Source organism: Lepus europaeus, chromosome 7 (genome assembly GCF_033115175.1).
Source record: "Lepus europaeus isolate LE1 chromosome 7, mLepTim1.pri, whole genome shotgun sequence".
In the NCBI taxonomy this organism is placed as follows: domain Eukaryota; kingdom Metazoa; phylum Chordata; class Mammalia; order Lagomorpha; family Leporidae; genus Lepus; species Lepus europaeus.
Genome location: NC_084833.1, coordinates 41394906 through 41420932, shown reverse-complemented (window position 1 = coordinate 41420932; position 26027 = coordinate 41394906). Strand labels below are relative to the sequence as shown.

At 38.5% G+C, this 26027-nt stretch overlaps 2 pseudogenes; both read right to left on the bottom strand.

Annotated features, from left to right (window-relative positions):
- Nucleotides 1–2162: 2162 nt before the first annotated feature.
- LOC133763722 (RAF proto-oncogene serine/threonine-protein kinase-like) lies at nt 2163–23874 on the bottom strand (annotated as a pseudogene).
- A 76-nt stretch (nt 23875–23950) lies between these two features.
- LOC133763720 (large ribosomal subunit protein eL29-like) overlaps nt 23951–26027 on the bottom strand; it is a 161915-nt pseudogene continuing 159838 nt past the window's right edge.

The following is a 26027-nucleotide window of genomic DNA, read 5'->3' as shown; positions in this document are numbered from 1 at the left end:
GAACCTATGACTATGTTATTTATGCAGAAAAGTGATGCAGCAGTTACCTATAATTAAAAAAAAAACCTATCTATTCTATAAGCCATATAGCTAATTGAGGACAACCTGATATTATAATGGTGTTCCTATTACAAAAATATTCTTTATCACTTCAGAGTGGCTCTGTCGATGCTGCTTGAACATAGTGGGTTTGTGATCTTCTTTATGGCCTGTGTGAGTTGTATATTCTGAAAAAAAACAATTAGCACAGAAATTGATGACATGAAAGAATAAATGCACATAATCTTACAGATTTTGTGAGTTAAGAAATTGAGAATGGCTAACAATGGATGATTCTCACTTAAGGTTTCTGATGATTTTGCAAAGAAGATGTTGGCCAAAGCATCAATATATGAAAACTTGACCAGGCTTTCAATATTCACTTAAAAATGGCTCATTCATGTGGTAATCTGAAGGAGGCCTCAAGTTATCACTCTGGGACTATTTCTAAGGCTGTTTTTTTTTTAAGATTAATTAATCAATTAATTAGTTATAGGCAAAGAAAGGAAAGAGGGGTGGGGAAAAGAGAGAGAGAAAGAGAAAGGGAGAGAAATAGAGATCTTCCATCTGCTGGTTCCCTCTGCAAAGATGCAACCAGGAGCTAGAAGTTTCTTCCAGGTCTCACATATGGGAACAGTGCTCCAAGCACTTGGGCGATCTGCTGCTGCTTTCTCACAGGCATTAACAGTGAGCTGGATCAGAAGTGGTACAACTAGGAATTGAACTGGCATCCATATGGGATTCCAGTGTCAGAGGTGTGGTTTAACCCTCTAAGCCACAACACTGGCCACTCTGGGATGTTTCAGATGTCCCTATGCCGTGGCAACTGCCTTCTCTCAGAGTTAGTGATCAAAGGGATGGAGATCAAAACAGATTCTTGACATTTTATGACCTATTCTCAGATATCACAGGCCATCACTTCTGTGTTTCATCCATGGGAACAGAATTACAAGTCCAGGGTAAGCCATTGAGCAGAGCAATTTAGAACCAAGTTTTGGAGGAAGTACCATAGAAATTGTGGACTTATTTAAATCACAACGAAACCATTGCTAAAACTCTTCTCACTTGTTTAAATGTTCTCCTTGTTACCATATGCTTGCTATGTAACATAACCTAATCAGAGGAATGTCTCATAAACCCTGACACTATGAGCAAATAAATTATATAGAGTGTGTCTCCAAGGGGGAAAGATTGTTATCTGGTGGGGGAGAGGACATTTTAGAATTTTGTCTACCATAACCCCAATATACAAAACTGAATTCTCTATTAGAGTACTCCTTTCCATACCCATGTTTTTAGTCCTCTTACTCACTTCTAGTTTATATAATACTAGTACCATCCAAACAGTTGGTCTCACTTGAAATACAGGTATTTGTTAAATTGTTGCTAATAGCACATATCTCCTATAAGTGTTGCTGTTTGAATTCACCTACCGAGTAACTATGTGCTAGGAACACTCTGTAATAGTCTCTGAGTTTGGACCTAATGAATCAAAGTGGAATAAAAAATAAGCAAGGTTTCCAGCCTCCGTTTATAGAATCACTGCATTAGTCTAGATTTTTGTCATTAGTTCCTTATTACAATAGTTTTAATCAGATCTTTCTTCCTTCATTCTCTCTCACTGCAATCTCTGCCATAAGCTGGCATCATAATATCAGTGATTCAGATCTAAAAATAGTCATATTTTGCATCAAAGTTATAACCATATACAATTATCTTTTCTGTCCTTATATTTTCGATGCAATGGGAAAATCAGAACTCAAACCAAGTGGATGGTGTTTTTTACTGGTTTGTAAATTGAAAATAACACGAGGTCTCTGACTCCCACACTGGTGTGTTTATTCATATTATATACAAAGTACTTCATAGAAGTTGTTTAAGTGGCATAGTGTATGATCCACTAGAAGAATAAGATTAATAATGCAAAGACAGAGGAATACTATTTGAGGTATCAAATGCAGACAATTTTTTTCTCACTACTGCTGATTGGTAATTGATCTGAACAACCTTTTTTTGAGTTTGGGAGGTGGCTGACAATAGATGAAAAGCTTATCTAACAACAGGTGAGAAAACCTAGAAGAAGTGTAAGATGTAAGCAGAGATTATACCACCTTCACCCTTACTTAGTTTGTATTTTTCATATAGAATCTGGGTGACTGTTTTGGGAAGTGCTTGAACAGCTTCCTAAGGTCAGGGCAGGCATACCTTCGGCCCAACATGATCCTGGTTGCTGACATGGGAGGAAGGAAGCTCCCCTGTTATCATCTCTTACAATAATACAATGCAATAGGAGTAGACATCAGACTGGAAGCTGAATGGGTTGTTATCCTGCATTCAGATGATGTCTGGAGCCATCCACGGCAAGGAGTTGGTAGGTTGTTCAACATGTTGGGAACCACTCCATTGTGATTTTACTGTTACCAAACCAAAATCTCCAATTTTCACCATTAGACCTTCATGGAGAAATACACTGTTGGATTTCATGTCTCTGTGACATGTTCTTTGCATGCAAATAGTGCATGCCTTGTGCTATCAGGCAGGTGATGTCAACTAACTGGAACATCTGGAACGTGGTCTCCTTGGTGTTCAGATGTTTATAGAAGCTGCTGCCCTCACACCACTTGGTCATAATTGCCAGGTTGTTCTTTGTCATGTATCCCATGAAGAGCAGGATGTTCACACACTGTGTTTTGTTTAAGGCAGCCACCTCATTCCTGAAGGCCTGGAACTTCCGTGGAGTTGGATCGACAACCTTAAGGTTATTTGTTGCAACGTTTCCATGCCATTCACCCTTAAAAAACAGTTCCAAAGGAGCCAGATCCAATCTGAGTGGTGAGCATCACTTCACTGGCTTCTACTTCCCAGTAACAGCTGGAATCTCTCTGTTCGCATGGCCTAATTTTGTTTTTCTCCTGGGTCCCAGATCCTGGTGCCCATTCTCTCTGTGCTGGCACAGGGGTTTTGTCTTGTGGCCAGCCTGTCAGGCTAAAATTTTGGAAGCTGTTGGAAACTGCTGAAGATGAGTCTGATTCACTGTGACTTCAATTCCTCAATCATCCTGCTGTCCATAGGCAGGGTGCTGCTGACCATGTGAACATCAGCTTGGGCGTTGACCTCTGCCTCTGAGACAATGAGCCTTCTGAGGAGGGATTGGAGGTGTTGAATGTGAAGGCATGGTGTTGTGGAGTATCTGTACTGGGAACTACCAGGCGTCTGGGAAACAGATTCTCACATCTGACCTGTCTTCAAAGAAGGTAGTACTGGGTTCCTGCTATCACCAATGGTGGAATTTGGAAACTATCATGGTTTTCTGATATTACTACAATGGACACACAGAGTAGGTACTTTGGTGTTACAGTGCTCATGAAATTTGAAGCCACAAGTCTGACACTGAAATCTGTTTAGCAGTAACATTTGACAATGTCACAGAAGGCAAGCTTTAGGAAAGTCTGAAGTTGTATGTTGTGAGGGGAACATGCAGGCCTCTCACCTTCAGCGCTTTCATAAGGCAGTCTTGCAAGCCCATAGCATTCCACATGTTTCTCACGTTGACCACTGTTCTTTGCTTATTCGGCAAGAAAACACGGATAGTGTTGCTTGTCTTGAAAGAATCCTTGAGTTTGTCATCATCTGACTCGGCACTGGTAGCCAAAATGCTGAACTAGCGTAGGGGAGATGCAGCTAGAGCCATCAAACACTGTATCATTGAATCCAAAACCATTGCTCATGGTCTTCAAAGGCCGCTGTATGTGCTCCACTGATGTAGCTGAAACACTGCTCAAATCTGAGGGAGCCCGGCTGCATCTGTGTCTGTCTAGTCTTCCAGCGGGGACTTCTCATCCGCTCCTCTTCCCTGCGGCATGTGAAGGAATGGGAAGCAGTCATTTTCGGGGTGTCCTCAACCCAGGGACTGGGGTCCCTGGAAGCCCACGCATCTTTGTACTCTGGCTCCATGACTCAGGGCACATGGCCCAAAGTCCAGCTGCAGAGAAGCCTTTCTGCCTCAAGATCGCTCTCCTCTTACTCCTACCAGCTAACATGGCAGTTCTAACACCCGTGATGGAGAGACTCGCGATTAACATTTGAACTGGAAAAAAGAGGAAAATAGCTAGTGCTCTCTAATGTGGGTGAGTCTCATGCAATCGGTTGAAGGTAGGATTAGAACAACAAACCTGATCTCTCAAGTAAGAGAATCTTTGTGTCTGATAGCCTTTGAACTGGGACTCAGGATTTTTCTTTCTTTTGGATTCCCTGAAACTCTTGCAGGGTAACACTTTCTAGACTTTCAAATAAAACTCTGGCATTACAACATCAACTGCCCTGTGTCTCCAGCTTACTGACACTCTGTTGATCTTTGGACTTACCAGCTTCAATAGTTAAAATATCTTGTAAATAATAAGTGGATAAACAATCTCTCTCTCTCTCTCTCTCTCTCTCTCTCTCTCTCTCTCTTTCTTTTTGGTTCTATTTCTAATACGAAACTTGATACAGTGAGGCTTGGTAATTTATGTCCTTTCTGGTGTATATTCAATTTATAAAGTTGTTGAACTGACTTGTGTAGAATTGTTCTGGATATCTCTTTCCTATCTTTATATGTCCTTGCAGGCGGTAGTGATATTATCTCTCCATTTCTAATGTTAGAATTTTATGCCTTCTTTCATTTGGTTCTAATAATGTTAATGCTACAATTCCCAGATCAACTAGCTAAATATTTAGTGTTTTCTGACATATTAATGGTTGATTTATAGGACAATATTTATAGCTCTAGAAAGATTTACAGATTGCCCTTTCTCTCACCAGAAAATTCTGAAGTTGCTCCTATTGAACAATAGCTGGAATTATATTCTAAAAAAACTATGCATATGTTAAAAACGTTCAGTGAGTTTATCTTGATTCCATTTTGAGTCATTTACCTATCTTTTCTATAGTTTCTCACAGAATTTTATACTTGCCTGCCAATGGTACACACTGATTGGAGCCATTAGTGTTATATGATTTTATTCTCATTTAATAAGAATTTTTTAAGATTGCAATTTTTGATTCTGTGGCCAAATGTGGACATCTTCAGAATATCAGCAACACTTAGGATGACCAATTTTCAAGAGAGGACTAATTGGAAGCAGATGATGAGATAAAGACAAGGGGATGTGAGCAAGTGAAAGCAAATTATGCGGACACATTCTGCACTGTGTGGGGCTGCAATTCTGAAGTGAAGTTTCCGTGAGCACTGCTGTGGTAATTGGCATTAGCACTGTATATTCATGGCATTTTAAGTGGAAATGATTACCTCCATTCCTATGTCCGCTGTTGGAATAAAATGTTCTTCTGCCATATGACTGAGAGTTTTAGTCTCAAAAAATATTTAGATCACTTAGTAGAAGTAGTTCTTTTGACTTTCTGGATATTTATATTCATTTTTCATCATTCTTGCCTTTTCAAATACTCTTTAGACTCTGAGAGACTGCTAAGATTGGGGCAATGTTCATTCAATGCAAGACGTAATGCGAGTAACTCATGTTAGGTTACCTTGTTACCTTATCACTATCTCTGGAAACTCCCACGTGTTAGAAAAACATAAAATACCCACCTGGCAGCAGCAGACTCATATGCATTAAAGTGTGTCATGTATTCAGAATATTGCGGATTTTTTACACATAAAGTTTATTCTTTTCTTTTTTACACTTTGTTTAAGTTATACAAGTTTTATGTATTTGATATATACAGATTTAGGGATACAGTGACATTTCCCCCCTCTTCCCTCCCTTCTCCACATGCTCCAACTATTCCTCCTCTTCCTTCTCTCATTCCTACTCTTAATTTTCTAAAAGATCTATTTTCAGTTTACTAAATATTCATATAGTTAACCCTACACTGAGTAAAAGGGTTCAGCACATAATATGATGAGAAAACAAAACAAGAGAAAACAAACAAAAACCACTGTTCCTCAACAGAAGAGACAAAGGCTGTAAACAATCATCAAAACTCAAACTGTCTATTTTCATTCTGATAAATTACATTTCATGTAGTTTATTAGTTACTTCAGATCAAGGAAAACATAAGATATTTGTCTTTTGGGGACTGGTTTATTTCACTAAGTATAATGGGTTCCAGTTATGTTCATCTTGTTGCAAAGCACAAGGTTTCGTTTTTTCTTATAGGTGAATGGTTCTCTATAGTGTATATGTACCATAATTTATTTATCCAGTCAACTGTTGATAATTCTATATCTTAGCAATTGTGAATTGTGTTGCAATGAACAGGGGGTTACAGAAAACTTTAATATATTGATTCCTTTTGGTTTAAATAAATTGCCAGGAGTGGGATGGTTGGTTCATATTGTAGGCCTATATTCAGATTTCTGAGGTATCTCCATACTGTCTTCCACCCATGGCTGCACCAATTTGCACTCCTGCTAATAGTGGTCCTGAGTATCTTTTTCCCACATCCTCATCATCATTTGCTATTTGTTGGTTTCTGTATGTGAAACATTCTAACTGGAGTGAAGTGAAACCTAACTGTGGTTTTTTGATTTGCATTTTCCTGATGGCTAGTGATCCTGAACATTTTCTCAAGTATCTGTTGGCTATTTGAATTTCCTCTCTTCAAAAATACCTGCTCAAGTCCTTTTTCCATTTCTTAACTGGATTGTTTGGTTTGCTGTTGAATTTCTTGAGCTTTTTATAGATTCTAAATATTAACCATTTATCAGTTGCATAGTTGCAAATATTTTCTGTCATTCTGTGGGTTGCCTCTTTACTTTGATGAGTGTTTCTTTTACAGTTTAGAAGCTTCTCAGCTTGATGTAATACCATTTGTCAATTTTGATTTTGATTGCCTGTGCTTACGGGATCTTTTTGAAGAAATCATTGCCTAGGCCAGTGTCTTACAGAGTCTCCCAAATGTTTTCTAGTAATTTGATGGTATCAGGTCATAGATTTAGATCCTGAATAAATTTTGAATAGATTTTTGTGTAAAGTGTACAGTATGGGTCTAGTTTCATAGTTCAGAATTTGGAGATCGAATTTCCCCAGCACCTTTGGTTAAAGAGACAGTCCTTGCTCCTGAGATTGATTTTAGCTCTTTCATCAAAGACAAGTTGGTTGTAGACACATGGGTTGATTTCTGAAGTTTCTATTCTGTTCCATTAGTCTAGAAGTCTGTTTTTGTGCCAATACCCAGCTGTTTTGATTGTAACTGCCTTGTACTATGTCTTGAACTCTGTATTGTGATGCCTCCAACTTTGCTTTTGTTGTTTAAGATTGCTTTAGCTATTTGGGTCTCTTGTGTTTCCATATGAATTTTAGCATTTGTTTTTCTAGATCTGCAATGAATGTCATTGGTATTTTGATTGGAATCTTATTGAATCTCTAAATTGATATTAGTAGTATGTACATTTTGATGATGTTGATTCTTCCAATCCATGAGCATGGAATATTTTTTCCATTATTTAATATCTTCTATTTCTTTCTTTAGCGTTTTGTAAATTTCATTGTAAAAATCTTGACATCCTTGGTTAAATCTATTCTAAGATATTTAATCCTTTTCAAAGCTATTGTGAATGGGACTAGTGTTAAAAGTTCTTTCTCAGCCATGACATTGTCTGGGCATATGAAAGCTATTTATTTTTCTGTGTTGGTTTTATATCCTGCCACTTTACCAAACTTTTTTTAGGAATTCCAATAGTATCTCAGTGGAGTCTTTTGGAAACTCTCTGTATAGAATCATGTAATCTGCAAAGAGGGATAGTTTGATTTCCTCCTATCCAATTTCTATGTATTTGACTTATTTTTCTTGCCTATTGGCTCTGGCTAAAACTTCTAAGACTATATTAAATAGTAATGGTGAGAGTGGGCATCCATGTCTGTTTCTGGATCTTAGGGAGAATGTTTCCAGCTTTTCCCCATTCAGTAGGATGTTGGCCATCATAAATTGCCTCAATTGTGTTGAGGAATGTTCCTTCTATATCCAATTTGCTTAAGGTTTTCATCATGAAAGGATGTTATATTTTTTTTTTTGACAGGCAGAGTTAGACAGTGAGAGAGAGAGAGAGACAGAGAGAAAGGTCTTCCTTTTCCTTTGGTTCACCTCCAAAATGGCTGCTATGGCCAGCATGCTCCAGCCAGCACTCTGTGCAGATCTGAAGCCAGGAGCCAGATGCTTCCTCCTGGTCTCCCATGCAGGTGCAGGGCCCAAGCACTTGGGCCATCCTCCACTGCCTTCCAGGGCCACAGCAGAGAGCTGGACTGGAAGAGGAGCAACTGGGACAGAATCCAGTGCCCCAACAGGGTGCCGGCACTAGAGGTGGAGGGTTAGCCTAGTGAGCCACGGCGCCCGCCAGGATGTTGTATTTTATCAAGTGCTTTCTCTGCATCTATTAAGATAAACATATGGTGTTTGTTCTTTAGTTTTTAATGTGATGTATCATATTTATCAATTTGTAAATGTTAAACCATCTCTGAATACCAGTTATAAATCCCTCTTGGTCTAGGAGGATGATCTTTCTGATGTGCTGTTGGATTCAATTAGCTGGTATCTTGTTGAGGATTTTTGCATCTATGTTCATCGGGTATATTGGTCTATTGTTCTCTTTCTCTGTTGTTTCTCTGGCTTAATGTGATGAAGGCTTCATAGAAGGAGTTGGGGAGGATTCCTTCCCTTTCAATTGTTTTAAATAGCTTAAGATGAATTGGAATTAATTCTTCTTTAATTGTCTGGTATAATTCAGCAGTGAAACCATCTGGTCCTGGGCTTTTCTTTGTTGGGAAGGTCTTTATTACTGATTCAGTTTTCATCTTGATATTGGTCTGTTTAGGTTTTCTGTGTCATTATGACTAAATCTAAGTAGACTGCATTTGTCTTGGAATCTGTCCATTTCTTGTAGGTTCCCCAGTTTATTGGCATACAGCTCTTTGTAGTAATTCCTGATGATTATTTTTGTTTCTATGGTAGCCATTGTTACATTCCTTTGTCTTATTTGATTTTATTAATTTGGGCTTTCTCTCTCTCTGTCTTTTCTTTTTTTGTTAGTTTTTCCAATAGTTTATTAATTTTGTTTATTTTTTTTCAGAAAACAGCTCTTCATTTCACTTATTTTTGGATTTTTTTGTTTCAATTTTGTTTATCTCTTCTGTAATTTTAATTATTTCTTTCCTCTTACTAATTTGGGGTTTGGTTTGCTGTTATTTTTCTAGATTCTTGAGATGCATTGATAGCTCACTTATTTGGTACCTTTACATTTCTTCATGTAAGCACTGATTCTATAAAGTTCCTTCTTTTTTTTTTTTTTTTTTTTGCTTTATTTATTTGAAAGTCAGAGTTACATAGAGAGAGAAGGAGAAGCAGAGAGAGAGAGTTCTTCCATCCACTGGTTCACTCCCCAGTTGGCCACATCTTCTGGAGCTGTGCCGATCTGAAATCAGGAGGCAGGAGCTTCAGCTTCTTTCCAGTCTTACATGCAAGTGCAGAGGCCCAAGGTCTTGAGCCATCTTCTACTGCTTTCCCAGGCCAAAGTAGAGGGCTGGATGGAAAATGCAGCAGCTGGGACTCATACTGTTGTCCATATGGGATGCCCACACTGCAGGTGGTGGCTTTACCTTCTACTCAATAGTCCTGGCCTAAACTTGCCTTTCAACACTGTTTTGGCTTTGCTGTATCCCATAAGATTTGATATGATGTATTATCATTTTCATTTGTTTCCAGAAATATTTTGGTTTCTCCTTTGATTTCTTCTATGACACACTCTTTTTTATAATACTTTTTTAAAGATTTATTTGTGTATTTAAAGTCAGAGTTACAGATAGGCAGAGGCAGAGAGAGAGAGAGAGAGAGAGAGAGGTCTTCCATCTCCTGGTTCAGTCCTCAGATGGTCACAATGGCAAAAGCGAGGAGCCAGGAGCTTCTTCTGGGTCTCCCACATGGGCACAGGGGCCCAAGGACCTTAACCATCCTCCATTGTTTTCTCTGGCCATAACAGAAAGCTGGATTGGAAGTGGAGCATCAGGAACTTGTAGCTGCACCCATATGGGATGCCAGCACTGAAGGTGAAGGCTTTACCCACTAAGCCACAGAGCTGGCCCCTATGACACATTCTTCATTCAAGAACATGTTGTTTAGTCTCCATGTGATTGCATATGATCTAGAGATTCTTGAGTTGTTGATTTCCAGCTTCATTCCATTGTGTTCAGAGAAGATACATGGCATGATTTTAAAAAAAATTAATTAGCTGAGACTTGCTTTATGGCCTAGCATATGGAATAGCCTAGATAATGTTCCTTGCACTGATGAGATACATATTCTTCAACTGTAAGTTGAACAGAAAAGTTCTATAGATATCAGTATTCCAGGGTGGGGCAAGTAGCCAGGTAACACCCATATTGGATGTAGTAGAACTCAATGCCCAGGTTCTAGCCTCCAGTGTGTTCTGTGACACTATATGAACTGCACAAATTATCTGTGCATTCCCAACTGTGACTTGCTCTAGGCAACTAAGGAGCTCTGAGCACGTGGATCTGCGCCCAATGGTTTCCCAGAAATCCAGCTACACTCTGTACCTTCTCAAGTAACCACTGAGTCCTCATGATCTCAGCACACAAGGCTCCCACAATCTCTGGTTGAAGAGGTTTCTCTGCCTTGCCTGCCTGTCCAGTTAAAGAAGAGGCAGATGTTCCTGGAGAAAGCTCCTCCTGGGTGTCTTGATCCTGGGAGGCAATGGGCGTGTCACTGTCCTATGTAGTTGCCAAGCCACCTCCCAGCCAGGCTCAAAGTCAGTGGGGACTACAGATTGTTCCCTCTGCTAGAATCTCTGCATTACACGTGTACACAAGAGCCACTGGCTGAATGTTGCTCTCTCCCTGCCGCTGCCACCAGTAGTGCTGAGAAGGGAGCATCCTATCATCCAGTTGCTGTGTGTGTACACAAAGTCTTTCACAGCTTCCACCGAAACCCAAAATAGTGCATGCCCTTTCTCAGCTGGGCAACTGTTGTTGTTGTGGAGAATTTGGGGTGAGACAAAGGCATCTCCTCTACTTCGACTGGGTCCGCAGGCAACTGTTAGTTACTGCTACCCCCAAGGCTCCAGTCCTTTTTATTCCAACAGTTTATAAACACTTTACCAACAGAAATTTAAAAATGTCCTGTATTTTGACAACATGGCATACTATGGGAAAGCCAGTTATATATTCATTATATATATATATATATATATATATATACATATATAATGAAACTTACCAACTTATTAGAAATATAGTAATGAACAATATGGACTAAGCTACAGAACTTGATCTTTTTAAGATGATTGTAACAGGCAGAATTCTAAGCTGGACCCCATTACCTTTGCCCTCTTGTATTATTCTATGCACTTACATAGCAAAACTGATTTTCACATATAATTAAATTTACTAAACTGTTTATCTTAATTAATTTGTTTTATCTATTTAATGCAGAGAGATGAAGAAAGAAAAACCTTAGATTTGTTGGTTCACTCTTCAAAAGCCCACAAATGGGACTAGGCTAGAACAAAGCCAGGAGCCTGGAATTTAATCTAGGTCTTCCACATAAGTAGTGAGGATCTAACCTGAACTATCACTTGGTTTGGAAGCAGAACAGCCAGAACTTAAACTGACATTCTGATATAGGATGCCATTGCAAGAGGCAGATTAACCCAGCACTCTGCAACAATGGCCCAAGAAGTAGACATTTTTTCTCTGCTTACTAGTAGAACAGGAAGTCAGAACAGATGGAGGAATTCAATATGAAAGAATTGTCTTTTGCTTCCATGCTAACAAACACTGAATATGGACCTGTAGCATCTTCAGAGCAGTCCCAGGTGAACAACACTCAGCAAGAAAAAGGAAATGAATTCTTCCAAAAATCTGAATAAGCATAAAATGTTCCCTAGAGCTTCAAGGTAAGCATCCAGCCCAACCTGCACCTTGACTTTGACTTCATCAGATCTGAAGCTGAAAATCAGATGAGCCTAGCTGGAACTCTGCACTAAAGAAGTGTGAGCTAGAAAATGAGATGTTTTAAACCCCTAGTTTGCAGTAATTTGTTACACAGCTGTCTCTAAACACTGTGAAAGTTATTTGACGAAAATTCCCTTAGACTGCTTTAGGCAGACATTGAACAGAAAGCCAGATGAAGTACTCTCCAGGCTCAGTTTATTTTTCTCTTGGTCTCGAGTTTATCTTTCATGACTCCCAGGTGAATGCAGGCATGTGTGAAATGTACTGTCTGCACTGCTACCTAAGTACTAGTGTTTCTGATGGAAACAAAAGTATGATGCCTGCTAAAGATATTGGCTTGTCCCACCTGATTAAAGTTTTAGCAATAGGTGAAGTTATTACCCCTAGAACCCTATAGGTATAATATAATTCAGCTCAAAAATTTATAGATTAAGGACACAATACCTGAACCAGATTCAATAGGACAGTGTATACAATAATATAACAGGAAAAGGAATGATAGCTGAAATGAGTCGGGGTAAAAATTGTGGAAAAATAAAGGAAGACATGAATCAGTGAGTGACATGAAAATAAACACTGCTGAGGACTCAGTCAGTCAAGCGATTTTTTTTTATTAAAAGCTTTTATTTAATGAATATAAATTTCCAAAGTACAGCTTATGAATTACATTGGCTTCCCCCCACCATAACTTCCCTCCCACCCACAACCCTCCCTTTCCCGCTTCCTCTTTCCTTCCATTCACATCAAGATTCATTTTCAATTCTCTTTATATACAGAAGATCAGTTTAGTATATATTAAGTAAAGATTTCAACAGTTTGCCCCTACATAGCAACACAAAGTGAAAAAATACTGTTGGAATACTAGTTATAGCATTAAATAACAGTGTACAGCACATTAAAGATTCCTTCTTTTCAGCTATTCTATTCATCAACTACCAAAATGTTACTAATTCCCAAACTATTAAGACAACTACATCTTCAATGTTTATTGAAATTGGTTTCTAAATTTTATAGTAAAAAACTGAACATTTTTTCTAACAACTTCTAAATTTGGGGATTCTCATCCCACAATTTTCTTCTTCTGATGAGATCTTGACAATGATTCTAGGGTTTTCCAACTGCACCTCTCATCTCTATCACAATTCAAATTGCTGAGTTGAACACTGCTTCCATCACTTACCTACTACTCACATATGTTCTGTGCAGAGCAATGGTACATAATTAGCTTGGAGCAATGAAAGAAGGTCTTTACAAACAACACAGTCAACAACTTAAGAGTGAATCAGCCATCCTTACTTTTAAGAAGTTTGAGCCTTTTCTCCTATAAAAATTTACCTAGTGTGTCGTCGTATCTTAAATTATATCTACATTTCTTTGCATATTTTGTGTCTTCTCTAACTCAACTTCTTATAAATTTCTTGCCTAAATATTAAATATTTATGTCATCATTCCTAGATTAGCAAAGCTTCACCTGTAGTACTTTCAGTAATAATTAGCCACAATCAAAAGGAGTCTTCTTATGAAGTCTTGAAAGTAGCAATACTAGCCCAGTGATGGATATCAGAAGAGATATTGTCTAGGGAGTAGAAAGGGACTCCAAGTAATTGTCTGGAGTGAGGAAAACGCTCTATTTAATAGGAAAATCAATTATATAGATATATTATGTAACAAAGCTCATCCACTTTAAAAAAAAAAGATTTATTTATTTGCTTGGTGCAACAGTTAAGACAAAGTTTGGGATGCCCTCATCCCATGTTGGAGTGCCTGAGTTTGAGTCCTGGTTCCTCCTCAACTTTAGCTTCTTCTAATGTTCAGTCTGGGAGGCAGTAGTGATGATTCAAGTAGTTGAATCCCTGCCATGCACATGGGATACCTGGGTTAAGTTCTAGTCCTGCCACCTAGATTGAGTTTTGGGCTTCCAGCTTCTGTCTAGTTCAGATGTGACTTTTGTTGACATCTGATGAGTGAATCAGTAAATGGAAAATCTCTATAATAATAAATAAATAAAATGTTGTCTTTAAAAACAAGTTTTACCTGTGAGTTCCTTTACATGGTTAATGTATCAAACTAGCTATTAGTAACATTAATGAAAAAACCGATTTTTTTGTTGAAAGTTAATGAAGTGGAGAAAGATAAACAAAAAAAAAATCCCAGAATTGGATGCAAACATCATCTTAAGAACTGAGCCAAAATGTCTGCCTTCAAATCAAGCAGTTTATTAAAAAAGCAATGCAGACACAGTTCAAGCCAAAGGTCATGAAAGACAACGTGTATGTGTGTGTGTGTGAGTGTGTATACAGAGCAATAGCAGTAGCAAATCCTTACCAGATAGTACACAAGGCATCATTCTAAGAACTTTATTACCTACTTTGCATTTCACAAACATTAAGTGAACATTATTACTCTTCCCATTTTACAAGGGCAAAGACAGTGGCATATATATGTGAAGTAACTTGCCCAGCTTCACATGCCTAGCTCACAATTGCTGTAGACTCTGACTCCAGGGAGTGAAAGCACAAGTGTTTCTCCCAGCAAATAGAGCCTACAGTCCTCACTCTTCAAAGGAGAATAGAGCAATATTTTTTAAAGAAGGAAAACCTCTATGGATGAGTTTTCTGCCTGAAATTTGTTTTGAGGCTCTTTTGAGAGCAGGGATCCTCAGGCTTTCTCCAGAAATATTCCATTCTGACAATGTGGAAGCTGGAACAAAGTGTAAGTAGAACACATATAATTCTGAAAAACGATGCACAGGGAATAGTTGCAACACAATTCACAACCAAGTAATTCAATACCCTCTGTGAGTATTCAAAAGAAAAGATGACAATGAATGTTTGGAGACAATCCTAACATTCTTGGTGCTTGTCCCACTGTTGTAGATATCAGAAAGTAAATGAAACTAAAAGAGTTCTGGGCAAACAGTACATCAAAGTGTTGTTGAAAGGAGCTTAAGCACGTATTGTGTTAGCTTTGTGTTTTCGACAGCTTTAGGAGTGTAAAAGGTTGTGTGCCAGTGATTTGGGTCAACAGATTTCTGTCAGATGATGAATTCTTTTGTGTTATTTTACATTATCTCAAGGCTGGTATATTAAAATAGAAGATATGAAAATTTTAGCTGAGACCTTGAGAGTTCTGAAAAACAGAATTTCAAAATCTCCTGTCAAGTATTTTATATATTTCATAATACTTATGCACTTTAGGGAACCTGAAAAATATATCATTCTTACATAAGAATCAATATAGACATGGGCAATTTTAAATGGAGTACAAACATATATGAATAATTTATTTTGTTGTTTTATGATTTTATAAAGTACAGTAATTTTAATACTGAAATCTAGAATTGCTTTAAATAACATTTATGCTTTTTTATTTGAAAGATTTATTTATTTGAAGGAATTACAAAGATAGAAAGAGAGATATACATATATCTTTCATTCACTAATTCCCTTTCCAAACAACAAGCATGACTGGGCCAGGAGCCTGGAATTCCATCCGGGTCTCTCACATGGGTGGCAGGATCCCAAGGACTTTGGCCATCTTCTGCTGCTTTCCCTGGTGCATTACCAGGGAAATGGCTCACAAGTTGAGCAGCTAGTGTTCACATGGGTTGTAGGGGTTCCATCTGGTTGCTTAAAAACACTGAACCACAATGTTGGCCCTGTGAATAGTCGTTATTTTAAAATAGAAAAATTTGGAATTAATTTTCAGAGACAAAATAAGGTAATTGAAAGAAAAAATTTTTAATTTCAATTGCCTCTCTTGACTGCTCATTAAGAATAATGCTAATTAAATGGACTGCTGTGACAGTAGGTGTCATGTAAATACCAGATGAACTGAAATAATGTAGGAGAATTAGGTAACAAGTAATCAAGCATGAAAGAAAGCCACCAAAATTTTGTTCAAATAATTTTCTGAGCTTTGAGCTTTCTAAGGAGAACAACTTCAATGAATCCCATAGTTTCTTGTCCATACCAGCCTAGAACCATAAAAGTTAGTTTCTTTTTGAATTCTTTACAGATTTCACTGTACATCAAAGTTTTTTTTCCTAAATTTCAACTTTTATTGGCCTTGAATTGCTTTTTTTTAGTTTGCTTCTTTTTTTGTAATTTATATAGCGTAAAAAATATCACATGTATTTCATATATACAGATTTAGGAGCAAAGTGGTATTTCCCACCCTATGCCAGTGTCTAGCAGAGTTTCTCCAATGTTCTCCCCTAATAATTTGATGTTATCAGGTCATAGATTTAGGTCCTTGATCCCTTTTGAGTTATTTTTTTGTATATGGTAGAAGGTAGGGGTCTAGTTTCATATTAATGCCTGCAGAGATCCAATTTTCCCAACACCATTTGTTGAAGAGACTGTCCTTTACCTAGGTATTGACTTTAGCTCCTTTGTCAAAGATTCATTGGTTGATTAATTTCTGAAGTTTCTATTCTGTTCCATTTGTCTACATGTCTGTTTTTGTGCCAGTATCATGCTGTCTTGAATATAAATGTCCAGTATTATGTCTAGAAATCTGGTATTGTGATGCCTTCTGCTTTGTTTTTATTGTTTATAATTATTTTAGCTGGGGCCAGAGCCATGGTTCACTTGGCTAATCCTCTGCCTGCGGTGCCAGCATCCTATATAGGCACCAGGTTCTAGTCCTGGTTGCTTCTCTTCCAGTCCAGCTCTCTGCTGTGGCCCAGGAAGCAGTGGAGGATGGCCCAAGTGCTTGGGCCCTGCACCCGCATGGGAGACCAGGAAGAAGCACCTGGCTCTTGGCTTTGGATCGGTGCAGTGCCTGCCATTTGGGGAGTGAACCAATGGAAGGAAGACCTTTCTCTCTCTCTAGCTGTCTATAACTCTACCTTTCAAAATAAATTAAAATAAAATAAAATTATTTTAGCTATTTGGAGTCTCTTGTGTTTCCATGTGAATCTTAGCATTTTTTTTCTAGGTCTGAGAAGAATGTCATTAATATTTTGATTTGAATCACATTAAATCTGTAAATTATTTTTGGTCATTTGGACATTTTGATGATATTAATTCTTCTAATCCACAAACATGTAAAATTTATCCATTTTTGTGTCTTCTTCCATTTCTCTTTTTAATATTTTGCTTTTTCATCATAGAGATCTTTGACATCCTTGATTAAATTTATTCCAAGTTATTTAAGATTTTGTGGCTATTGTGAATAGTACTGATCTTCCAAGTTTTTTCTCAGGCATAGCATTGACTATGTATAAAAAGGTTATTGATTTTTCTGTGTTGAACTTATATCTTGTAACTTTATCAAACTCTTTTATGAGTTCAAACAGTCTCTTACTGGAGTCTTTTGGTTCCCCTATATGTAGAATCATCTTATCTGCAAACAGGGATACTTTGACTTCCTCCTTTTCAATTTTTATCCCTTTGAATTCTTTTTCTTGCCTGTTGGCTATGATGTTTGATGTGTGCATATTACCTCTAGACTAAATACCTGTTCTCATATGTATTTGCTTTTAAGCAGTTCAAGAAATTCTTCTGATTTTGTTTATCTTTAAAATGGAGCTTGGGTATTGTCTGCCTCCCAGAATGATTTCCTATTTCAATTAAGCATTAAATATCTGATAGATTCATTTTAGGTAATGAGAGTACATGAAACAGAACACAAACATACCTCTCAGATCTCTCAAGTTTATATTTCAGTGGGAAAGAGAAAAACTAAACGATTAATCAAATGAATATATGAAATGTTGTTTTCTATGAAGAAAAATACAGGAGGAAGAAAGAATATTATTACACCACTTCTGGTGATTTAGGAAAGTGTCTCAGAAAATGACACAGGAGCATGAAGTATTAAGTGTTATCACAGGAATTAAACTCTAGGGCTGTGCATTTGGTGTAACAGATAAGCTGCAAGTTGGAACACCTGTGTCCCATATAGCAGTGCCTGGGCTCGAATTGCAGCTGTACTCCTGATTCCAGCTTCCAGCTAATGTGCACCATGGGAGGCAGCAAGTGATATCTCAAGTAGTTGGGTTCCTATAACCTACATGAGACATCTGGACTGAGTTCTCAGCTCCCAGGTTTGGCTTGCCAACCCCCGCCCCCACCCCCAACCTCCCACCACACACACCATGAAAAAACTACCACACATTGAGGATATTCACAAGTGAACCAGCAGATGAGAGCTCTGTTTGTTTCTCTTCGTCTCTGCCTCTCAAATAAATAAATTTTTTAAGTAGAAAAGCCATTGTATATTTGCATATTGGGAGCACATATCTATATTGTTTATGCAAAAATTGCTGTGTTGTACCATTTAGCTGAGAGAGAGCCAAAGAGCAATATCACTTACATAGAATTTAACCTTGTGTCAGTCAGCTCTAATAGGCTGAGAAGATATCTGATGATACCTCAAAAATATAGTCTCCAGAAATCTTTAAACCCAAACCAAAAGCCAGCTCAAGAGCTTTGCTGGAATAGTGTTGTTCTCCAACTCCTTGAACATTTTAGAAACATTGCTAGACAGAGTCTCTTCAGCATTCCAAAAGTGTAGTTAGTCCAAGAAAAATAGGGAGACCTGAAGACTGGCAACAACATCTTGGAGTAGTTTATTTGGAGAGAAGAGTATAGAGATGCACAGCTAGATGCACACTTTTGGTGCTGAGCAGATGGGTAGAGCTGCTAAACCTTTGTTTCCCATCTCTGCTGAATTAAATCAGTTTATCACCCAAGACATCTCTCAAGGGAACTCTTAAGCTTCATGCCACCCTGACTGTACCTGTTAAATACACATTGTTCAATGTAAAAAAAAAATGAATACCCATATCATGCATAAACATCATGATAATTTTTTCTCTGCAAAAACACTTTTCTCTCACTCTCTTTATTAAAAATAAGAATAGACACAGAAGCATCTTGATGGAATTAAACAGAATCCTGAAGATTCACCATGTTTTGCTAACAAAACTATGTTATTATTTGTTTCTCTCTCTGTTCACTGGGCTGAGCTTCTTAACAAATTACAATATGTCCCTCTAAATCAGAAGTGGTCAGCATGTCACTCAGTAAATGATCAGTGAATGTGGAATAATGAACAGGGGCTGTCACAACAATTACACAGTGGTGATGGGAAAAGGAATTATTTTTAATAATTTATTTAAACATAATTGCAACTGTTGTAAGATCTGTCCAAGAATGTGATCTGTCAGACAAGTCTAGACAAGAAACCCCTTTTATGATCTCATTTTCAGACAGAGTACAGCTGAAAACCACAAACTCAGGTGTGATATCCCACAGGCATTGCAATTGTTGTGATCCTAAGCAGTTTCAAATAAGCATCAAGAGGTGTGCAGGCTGCACTGCCCATTTTCATGAATAAAGTCAGGGCTCTCTGGGAAGTGTATCTAGATTCCTAGATCCTTTTACACAAAGAAGTGTCATAATGAGCACAAACTTTCCCAGTCATAAAATCTAATGAAGCCCCTCTGAATTCAAACCACTTTCCCCTTTAATGCCAATGAGGAAATTTCATACATTTGCTTCTGTCCTCAGAAAATAAGACACTAATTTTGCGCATTATTTAAGTCTTTTGTTTATGTGTTAGCTGTCATACTTTCTTGGTGCACATGGATTACACTTTTAAATAAATCATTCTTTTTTTATTTTCTTTGTTTTAATTTTTGACAGGCAGAGTGGACAGTGAGAGAGAGACAGAGAGAAAGGTCTTCCTTTTGCCGTTGGTTCACCCTCCAATGGCCGCCGCGGCCAGCACGCTGCAGCCAATGCACCGCGCTGATCCGAAGGCAGGAGCCAGGTGCTTCTCCTGGTCTCCCATGGGGTACAGGGCCCAAGCACTTGGGCCATCCTCCACTGCACTCCCTGGCCACAGCGGAGAGCTGGCCTGGAAGAGAGGCAATCGGGACAGAATCTGGCACCCCGACCGGGACTAGAACCCGGTGTGCCGGTGCCGCAAGGTGGAGGATTAGCCTAGTGAGCCGCAGCGCCGGCCTAAATGAATCATTCTTGAGTGAGTCAACTTTTCCTAATATGAATCTAATATTCCAGTTTCATCAGTTTAAGTCATGTTTTCATTCGTATACATGATGAATGATCACCACTCCATTGCTCCCTCTAGCTTTACCAGGGGATTCCTGTTTGCCTGTTTACTTCTGTGTTCCTACAGCAACTGCTAATTGGGAGATGTTCCCATGGGTTACAAACATGTCCCACATATGAGGCTCCCCTGTTCCTATTGACTGCAGCCCACTTTTTTTTTTTTTTTTCATTAGAATTGTCTCTTAAAGTTCCCGGACATGTATCTTCCCTCTGGCTGCTGCTGTTCCCTCTTTACTGCTTTGCCTCACTATCCTCACTGACCTTTGATTTTTTAATGGCCACAACAGCTAAGACCAGATGGTAAATAACAGATTTAAATGAAAGTAAAGAGAAATACAGGAGAAAAAAGGAGTAATTTATCATTTCTGACCAAGCTGCAGTTCTACCCCATATGGAGATCCTGTTAAGAACAGTGCTGGTGCTTTAGAACATTTGTTAATGTTACCATTTCCAGTAGCAATGCCTGTAAGAATGCTTAGAGCAGACTGTTTCTGTGTCTGCCTTCTAGGACCACTTTCCTCAGACCAAATGTCTGCGATCTCTTTTCGAGTACTATAATAGAGTGCTGCTTCGGAGAAACTGCTAAAAACATTCAAGACTGTGTTTTTGTACAATGACTCCTAGCAGAGAGTAATTAATATAAAACAAGCTGAAGAAGTGGCTTCTTGAATTTTAGCCACATGTGAGACTTAATTTCCAGTATTCTTATAAAATATCAACAGTTCAATTTTTTTTTAAGATTTTATTTATTTGACAGAGTTACAGACAGTGAGAGAGAGAGAGAGAGAGACAGGGAGAAAGGTCTTCCTTCAGTTGGTTCACTCCCCAAATGCCCACAACGACCGGAGCTGTGCTGATCCGAAGCCAGGAGCCAGGAGCTTCCTCCAGGCCTACCCTGTGGGTGTAGGAGCCCAAGCACTTGGGCCATCCTCCACTGCTCTTTCAGGCCACAGCAGAGAACTAGACTTGAAGAGGAGCAACGAGAACTAGAACCCGGTGGCATATGGGAGGCCGGCGCCACAGGTGGAGGATTAACCTAGTGCGCCACGGTGCCAGCTCCAGCAGTTCGATCTTTTTGAGACTGATGAGGCCAGGCTTCCTTGTTCTTCCTATTTTTTAAAAATTTTTTATAGAACTAATTTTGTATTTTTGGCCTGATTTGTAAAGAGCAATTATGGAATATGCAATATGGAAATAGTACATCTAAACTTTTTTAAGAGGAGTATCACCATATTTGAGCAATAAAAAAGCAAAGAATATCTTGTTTCATTATTCCTATTTGATCTTATATTAAAATAACCAGCTAGTACAGTAGGGAAAGAAAAGGTAATACAGAATGAAAAAAAAGAAATAACACTGTAACATCTGTCTATGGTTTTCTTAGTAGAAAATCTAAATGAATATTTAAAAAAAAAAACCACTTCTAAGAACTAATAATCATTCAAGCAGGATCACAAAAGAACAGTATACTTAAATCAATTTTATTTCTGTAGACTAGCTCATTGCCAATATTTCAATTTTATTGCAAATTCATATAAAAAAACTTTTACAATAATATGAAAAATCCATAGGCACAATTACCAGGGTTTTGTGGAAAAACATTATAAAAATCTAATGAAAGAAAAAGACTCTGCCGGCACTGTGTCATAGTGGGTAAGGCCATTGCCTGCAGTGCTAGAATCCCATATGTGCGCTGGTTCGAGACCAGACTGCTCCACTTCCGATTCAGCTCTCCGTTATGGCCTGGGAAAGCAGTGAAGGATGGCCCAGGTCTTGGGCCCATAAACCCATGTGGGAGACCCAGAGGAAGCTCCTGGCTTCTGGCTTTGGGTAGGCATAGCTTCATCTGTTGCTACCAGTTGGGAAGTGAACCAGTGGATGAAAGACCTCTCTCTCTCTCTCTCTCTACCTCTGCTTCTCTCTGTGTACCCAGTAAAAGTCAACTTAAGATCAATCATAGGCCTAAATGTAAAAAATAAAAAGAGTATATCTCCTCATACTCATTAGAATTGCTCCTATGAAAAGCAAACAAACAAAAATACACACAAAGCAAACAGAAAATAGCAAATATTGATTAAGATATGGACAAATTAGACCCACTGTGGACTTTTGGTAGTAATGTACATTTTAAAAAATTTTGTTTATTTGAAAGGCAGAGTTACACAGAGAAAAGGAGAGAGAGAAAGAGAGGTCTTCCATTCACTGGTTTACTTCCCAAATGGCTGCAACAGCTGGGGCTGGACCATGTCAAAACCAGGAGCCCAGAGCCTCCTCAGGGTCACCCACATGGGTACAGGGGTCTAAGCAGAGGTCCAAGCATTTGACCATCCTCTGCTGCATTCCCAGATGCATCATTAGGGATCTGGATCTGAAGTGGAGCAGTCAAAAATCGAACCTGTGCCCATATGTGTTGTCAGCATCTCGGAGGGCGACTTTATCCACTATGCCACAGCACCAGCCCCAGGAATGTAAAATTTGCAGCCACTGTGGAAAACAGTATTGTGATTCCTCAAAAAAATAAATAAATAAAAATAGAGTTACTATTTGATTGAACAATTTCTCTTTGTATATACACTCCAACTAATTGATGACAAAGTGTTAAACAGATATTTTTATACCCATGTACACAGCAGCATTATTTGAAATGGACAAAAGTTAGAAGTAATCAAATGTTTGTGAACATGTAAACAGATAAACAAAAGTTGGCATGTGATTACAATGCAGTTACTTAGGCTTGAAACAGAAACTCTGACATGTGCTACAACTTGAGGAATCTTAAGAGTATTTTCTTGAGTGAAGTAAGCCTATCACACAAAGTATTTAGTGTGATTCCACACATATGAGGTACTAATTATATATATATATATATATATATATATATATACTAAATTAGTCAAAATTATAGCACAGAAAGTAAAGTAATGAATTTCAGGATTCCCCAAACGTGGAAAAAGATAGTTATTATTTAAAGGATACTAAACTTCAGTTTTTCAAATGAAAAAAATTGTAAACGAATGCTGGTGATAGTTGCACAGTGGTAGTAATCTACTCAATGCCATTGAACTGCACAGTGATACTACATTTAATGCTACATATCTCTCTTCACAATTTTAAAGATATTAAAACTCTTGGAACTCCTGAATATATATAGGTGAACATATATTTGAATTAAGCAGGATGATAATATATATGGCAATATTGAAAATAAAATCCATTTTAAAAATTGAATTTCTTCAAAATTAAAATTTTTTACCTTGTATTTTTCTCAGGGGCTGGTTCTGTGGTATAGTGGTAAAGCATCCCATGTGGGAGTCAGTTAGAGTCCTGACTGCTCCACTTCTGATCCTGCTCCCTGCTAATGTGCCTAGGAAAGCAATGGAAGATGGTCGAAGTAGTGGGCCCCTGCACCAACATGGGAGATCCAGAAGAATCTTGTGGCTCCTGGCTTCAGACTGGCTTAGCTACTGCCCTCATAGACATTTGGTGAGTGAACTGGCAGATGGAAGTTCTCTCTCTGTTTCTCCCCCACCTCTCTCTCTCCATAATTTTTGCCTTTAAAATAAATAAATAAATCTTTTTAAAGTATATTTTTTCTGTTTTTTTATGAAACTAATCTTTTTTATATCTGCCAAAGGAAATGCATCCAGAATAAAAACTCAAAAACTCAATAGTAAAAACAATATGAAGTGAGAACAAATTCAGCAGACAAAATCAGCACTCAACATTAAAATGTGTACAATACCATCATTATGTGCTGGTGATGTACCAGTGGAACTCTCATCCATTGTTGGTAGGGATGATATGATACAGGCACCTTGACAAAGAGTTAGGTAGTCCATATCTACAACAAGACCTAGTGCATTAACTTCCTTGTGCTGCAATACAAGCTACCACAATTTTAGAAACTGAACAAGACTTATTACGAGGTCTCAGTTCAGCATGCCAGAGATCCATGTACATATCGCTGGGTTCTCTGTTGAGGCTCTGACAGGCTTGAAACAGGGATGTTGGCTGGGTGAGGGCATTAATCTGGATCTCTGGGAAAGAAGATCTGTTCAGGCTCATTCAGACTGAAAATCTACTTAACTTATGGTATTAGGATTTATACACCTGTCAGATGCCTCTCTTAGCTACATAAGACTGTTCTTTCTTCTCAGCCAGTTACCAAATCTCTTAGTGCTTTGAATATTTCTTACTTCTTTTGATACTCAACAGAAAAAAAAAAAAAAAAAAGATCCCAGCATTTAAAAGTCCCATATACTACCTCCAAGGACCAACTTTGCCAAGCATCCTTTGGCTAAGAATCCTTCTGCATACTGATTTTCTTCTGGGCATGGCCTGTGTGGTAAACAGCTATGAATCGTGATAAGAAAGGGCTTTGTAGGAAGATAGGAGGAGCAGGTAAAGATTTAAATATGTAAAACTGAAAAGCGGACATTTGTAAAAAACCTTTGCACCTTACAATGATTCCAGGTGGAATCTTTCTACAGCTAAGAAGGGGGCTAGCCATGAGGTTCTCTAGCTCCAATGCCCACACAAAGGTATGCTGCCACCACTGAGTAGTAGAAGCACCTCTATGTCCCTGACAGAGGGGCTGGAGAAATGTAAATCTTGAGTTCCTTGCACTGATATATAACAAGTGTTTGATTATGTGTGAGAAGGGGACCAGCCACACACACACCATCCCCCTACAACCTCCCCACACACAAAGCAGAGTTTGGATGTAAGGATGAAAGGGCAGGATCCCTGAATGAACCCCACCCTCAGGGAGCACACAAGGGCCTGCCTCAGACTGGATAATTGCAGAAAAGCAGCTCTTGCCGCAGCATGAGCCTCTAACCAAGTAAGAAATTGTGGCTGTCTGTGCTGGGATAGGGAAGAATATGGAAGGAGACACCACAGCACCTGAGGGTGGTAGAGAAACACTAAGAAAACTCCCAAGCACTTCAGGCTTCACACCAGCACTGGGTGAACAGCAGCTCACCTAGAGGGTGGGGGAGACAGGAACTTGATTCTTTTGGAGGGCAGAAAGTAACTACAGAAAAACAATACATAACTTAGCTTAACAGCTGCCTAGATTGTCTTAATCCCCCACATTAACATCCTGCAGATAAGATGCACACCCATTTCTGAGTGTAAATAATACTGAGGTGGCTTTGAAACAGATACAAATGGTTAGGCTAAACTTTCAACTTCTCTGAGTCCTCAGCCAGATGTACTTAACCTTGATGATTGGAGCCAGGTTCAGTAGGGTACCTCTCACCAAGGACCAAGGTAGTAAGAACTGACATGAGTTTCAGTCTGTCCTTGTGTTGCAGCTTGCACTGTGGGCTCCAATGACCTCCCTGACTTAACAATCATCATCCATTTCAAGATTGCCTGCCCTGTGCAGTACAAGCTCCAGGATCAGATAAACGCAGTGAATGCTTAGCCAGCTCTGGCAATTGTGTAGAAGCAAATCCTTAAAACCAAACTGTATTCTGAATCTATTTGCAAACATTCAACTTCGCCCTATTTACTTACCAGATGTTCTACACACCTGCCTTGAAGACCACAAAACTCTAAAAATTAAACAAAAGTTTCTAAGCAAAGTGAAGAAAATTGTAGCTATGGGCAATTAATTGATATAATATATTCTCACCTCAATTCTGGCTATCTTCAGTGCATTAGTTATCACATGCCCTTCCTTGGAATAGACAGCAAATGCCTTCATTGAAGAGAAGAATATCGTTGAACCCTTCTATATCAGTAACACATGACAAAAATCTATCTCCACTATTTCGTCACATTTCCCCAATGCTTGTCCTAGCAAAGGTGCTATCATGACCTTCTGATTATTAATCTGGATGCAGTATCTTGAAAGCAAAATTACACAGCAAGAAACATAATCATGGACACAGAATGGAGAGATGTTTCAACAAGCAATTTCCAAGGCTCT